The following is a 4,969-nucleotide window of genomic DNA, read 5'->3' on the forward strand; positions in this document are numbered from 1 at the left end:
GTTCTGCCATCTCTCCTAGGCTTGTCTAGGCTGTTACTCTTACTTGAGCCTGACTCTGTAACAGTCAATTTGTAACAACTAACTTTGATAAGAGAGAATTTCTTATGCTGATCTTAAGTTCTGACGACATATTAGTTAAGATTCTTTTAGCCGTAAGAATTCCGCTTAAGCAAACATTGAGAACGTATTGAGCTGAGTAACAGCAGGTAATCTAGGTTTCGATTTCAGGACTAAATCAACCCAGGTCTCGGTTGATACTGCCAGGCTTGGCCTCTTAGTGTGGTTTTCCTCTCAGCGTGGGTTGACTCTGCCTTCCGCTCTTGCAGATACACAAGCTCTCTTCACAACCTCATCAGTTCAACACCTCAAATATTCCCACTTCAAATACAGTGGAGAAAAGAAAAAAAAAAAAAAAAAAGAATCTGTGTTCTGCTGCTTCCAGCAAAGCTCACAACCAAACGATGGGCCAGTTGCCTTAACCAAGTGGAACTCCCGGTCCCCCTCTCCGGCTACGTACAGGCACAGGCCCTGGGATTGGTGTCAGTGCCACCGTGGTGGTTAAGTCTATGTGTCCCCTTGACTAGGCCACAGTTGCCAAGTGTTTGGTGCTATTATAGGTGTGTCTAGGTATATTTTTTGGATGGAATTAATATTTAAAACAGTAGATTTTGAGTAAAGAAGTTGTCTGCCATTAAGTGTGTGGGGCTCAACCAATCAGTTGAAGGCCTTAAGAAAAGGCTTGACGTCTTCTGAGAGAGAGAGAATTCTGCCAACAGATGGCTTTTAGAGGCGAGCTGCAGTTTTCCCCTGGGTTTCCAGCCTGCTAGCCTACCCTAGTAGATTTTGGACTTGCCAGCCTATATAATCACATAAAACAATCCCTTAAAATACATCTTTCTCTCTATGTATACATCTATCTATCTATCTATCTATCTATCTATCTATCTATCTATCTATCTATTTATCTATCTATTGATAGATGGAACTCTATAGATTGCCCTATCTATAGCTATAACTATATATATCCTATTGGTCTTATTTTTTTAGAGAACCCCAACTAATACAGCCACACACATCAAATAGCTAAGAAGGAGGAAGAGGAACAATTTTTTCAAAGGCAGCTCAGAGGTGCTATTACCAGGAAGAAGGGGAAAAAATGTAGGGTATTCATGAATGTACATGCAGAGAGGGTATTAAAATCAATTTGTTGCTATTTAGTAAGGGCATTTTGGTTGACAATGACTTTTAAAATATTAGAGGAGAAGAAATAAAAGTTATCTTGGGGGTTAAAAGATATTGAGGGTTTTCTTCCTCCCAGCTTTATTATTATTATTTTGGTTGTACCTGCAGCATGTAGAAGTTTCTGGGCCAGGGATGGAACCCATGCCACAGCTGAAACCAGAGCCATAGCAGTGACAATGCCAGACCCTTAACTCATTAAGCCATTAGGGAACTCCCTTCCCAGCTTTTTAAAATAGGAAGAGATATGTTTATTTATTTTTTGTCTTTTTGGGGCCACACCTGCGGCATATGGAAATCCCCAGGCTAGGAGGTCAAATCAGAACTGTAGCCACCAGCCTATACCACAGTCACAGCAATGCCAGATCCAAGCTGCCTCTACCACCGACACCACAGTCACATCAATGAAGGATCCAATCTGCATCTGTGATCTACACCACAGTTCACAATAACACCAGAACCTTAACCCACTGAACAAGTCCAGGGACCAAAACCTCATTCTCATGGATACTAGTTGGATTTGTTACAGCTGAGTCCCAATGGGTACTCCAGGAAGATGCATGTTTAAATGTTGTTTGAAATGAAATGTTCAATAGCAAGGATATCTTTAGAGTAGAAGAGACAAGCTTGAACTTATATGGCATGGTTGAGTAAAATACAGATGGATGCCAAAATATCTCCCACATCTGGTAGAGCGCCCAAAATTCCATCATTAAAATTGTATTTCTTTGCCCTTGGAGGCCCTTAGGAATGTGTTATTAAAATAAAAATAATGGAGTTCTTGGAAGTTCTTGTTGTGGCTCAGTGATAATGAGCCAGATTAGTACCCTTGAGGATACAGGTTCAATCCCTGGCCTTGCTCAGTGGGTTAAAGATCTGGCTGGCACTGCCATGAGCAGTGGTGTAGGTCACAGACGAGGCTCAGATCCCGCATTGCTGCAGCTGTGGCATAGGCCAGCAGCAGAAGCTCGGATTCAACCCCTAGCCCAGAACTTCCATATGCCGCAGGTGCAGCCCTAAAAAGCAAATAAATAAATAAATAACAATAACGAAATTCCCATTGTGGCTCAGTGGGTTAAGAACCTGACATAGCTGACATAGTTTGGCTTGATCCCTGGCCTCGCTCAGTGGGTTAAGGATCCGGCATTGCTGCAAGCTGCAGTGTAGGTCACAGATGTGGCTCGGATCCCGAGTTGCTGTGGCTGTGGTGCAGGCCGGCACCCGCAGCTCTGATTCATCCCCTAGCCTGGGAACTTCTATATGCTGCAGCTGAGGCCCTAAAAAGAAAACGAAATAAAATAAATAAATAAAAATGACCTTTAGAGATGTCTCAACTGTTCTCCCCAGAACACAAGCATCCATAAAGTGTTCATTCAGTAGGTGTTCTTCCAAGGACTCCATAAACAAGACAAGAAGCCTGGGGAACAGTGTATATCATAGCCCCTAATTCACAATGCAGATGAGCATGTTAAAGGCTCTGAGAAGCCTTGGATTAAGAGAGCTGTTTAAGTCAACCCCAAATTTTCTACATTCCTTTGCTCATCAATCACATTTCTCCCCACGAGGCATAGATTATTATTTTGTTGAACTTGAAGGGAATTAGGTGTGTGTGTTGATGGGGAGGATCTTAGGCAGTGCAGGGCCTCAGGAACAAGAATATCTAAATGTAATTGTTAGATTTGCTATTTATTGACTAATGAAACCGCCGATGTTGCTTAAACTTTTTTTGGCTCCAATTCTTTATGTGTAAAGTAAGTTTAATAATCATCTACCTCACTGGGCTAAAATGGTAAATATTAAATAAGGAAAAACCATTTGTAAAAGTTGCTGGTGCACTCATAAGAGATGTTGATTTTGTCAATTGTCCTCTCTCTCTCTTTTCTCCTTTCCTTTCTCTCTTCCTCCCTCCTTTCTTTCCTTCCTTCTTTTTATGATTTGTTTCAATAAATCTTAATTTCAGAATAGTTTCAGGTTTATAGAAATGTTGCAGAGATAACACAGACACAGAGTCTCCATAACCATCCCACTCCACCCTCCCCCATCTGCCACCACCCATTCACTTCTGTTTTGTGCTATGATCTGTAGGAACAGGACTGGCCAGCCAGGGTCTTCTTTTTTGTTTGTTTGTTTTGTTTGCTTTTTAGGGCCTCACCCGCAGCATATGGAGGTTCCCAGGCTAGGGGTCGAATTGGAGCTACAGCCTATACCACAGCCACAGCAACACAGGATCCAAGCCACATCTGCGACCTAGACCACAGATCAGGGCAACACCAGATCCTTAACCCACTGAGCAAGGCCAGGGATCAAACCCGCAACCTCCTGGTTCCTAGTCAGATTCATTTCCCCTGTGCCACAATGGGAACTTCGGGCCAGAGTCTTCTTCATAACCCTCACTAACAGTCTGTTGGGAGCTGAGGCAGAGATAGGCAAAGCAACACCTACAAGACTTGGCCATCCTGCAGGGCAAAACACAAGGTCAGTGAAAGTATTTAGGAAAGTGACCTAACCCAGGCTTTAGAGCCTGGAAAGGCTGGCAGAAGAAAATGTCCTCCAAGAGGGAATCTGACGGATAAGGAACAAGCCAGTGCCAGGTCAGGCCGAAGGAGGGGAAGGAGATTCTTAATGGGCAACAGAGTGAGATGCAGAGCTATGTGGACGTTGCCAGAGATACTGACCCCTGCATCTGTTCCCAGCTTAGGAACTACTTTCAGAAACATGCTCATTAATGATGCCATTATACAAACTTCCCTTCTGTAAAATCCTTGCAGAACTAGCTAAACAGATCATCTTTTCCAAAACAATAGTGACTTTGAGTGAGTGTTAACCAAAGCACTAAAAGTGCTTTTTTTTTTTTTTTTAAAGAAAATTAGAGAGGAAATAATGAGTAACAAAGGAGAGGAAGTAATTGCGAACTTCTAATAGGGCTGGAACTGTGTGATTTGTCATAGGAGTTAGCCTCCCTCTCCTCTAGAGAAATAAAAGCCAAGGGGTGCTCCCTCTTCAGAATCTCCAGAGCACACACTCTGAAGCTTTTCGTTTGATAACTGTCACTACCAAAACACTAGTCCGGCGCTCCTGTGAGACTCTCCTGTTCCCACCCCTACAGGCACGCGGAGCTGAGTGAAGGCTGGGTCTTCTCTGAGTTCCCGGCAGTTGGCCCTGGCTCCTGCAAGGAGGCGGGAAGTCTGCGCTCTGTACCCTAGCCCTCCCCAGCCTTCCCCGTTTGAATGGCAAAAGAGTGTAGCAAAGACAGCAAGCCGGCTCTCAGGGTTCTCACCTGAACCAGACATGCCAGCGGAAACAACCCCAACGGGGAATGCCCATTTGTGCAACAAACCCTGACTCTGACTCTCTCTCCGCTCTTCCACCCCCCACCACGTCCCGCCACCCCCGCGCCCAGGCTGAGTTGCTGAATCAAAGGCGCCTTCCCCAAACCCGGCGTTCCCCAGAAAAGCTTCCTCTGCCACCCCACTCCCCTCCTCCTCCCCAGGGCCCGGGGGCATTTCTTTAGGTCTTTTCTGGTCTCTCAGAAGAGCCACACGCAGGTGTTCTGAGACGCTTCTGGAGAAAAGAAAGCGGCTGGAGAAGTAACTGGGCTTGAGCGCGGGGGGCGGGCCCTTGGCGGGGAACTTACTCCTGAGCTGGCTGGAGCGCGGGGAGGGGCAGGGCGGGACTGTCACTTCTCACGGGGTGTGTGACCTGCTCTGCTAGCAGTTGGAGAGGCTCCACA

Source organism: Sus scrofa, chromosome 14, assembly GCF_000003025.6.
Source record: "Sus scrofa isolate TJ Tabasco breed Duroc chromosome 14, Sscrofa11.1, whole genome shotgun sequence".
Classification (NCBI taxonomy): Eukaryota; Metazoa; Chordata; class Mammalia; order Artiodactyla; family Suidae; genus Sus; species Sus scrofa.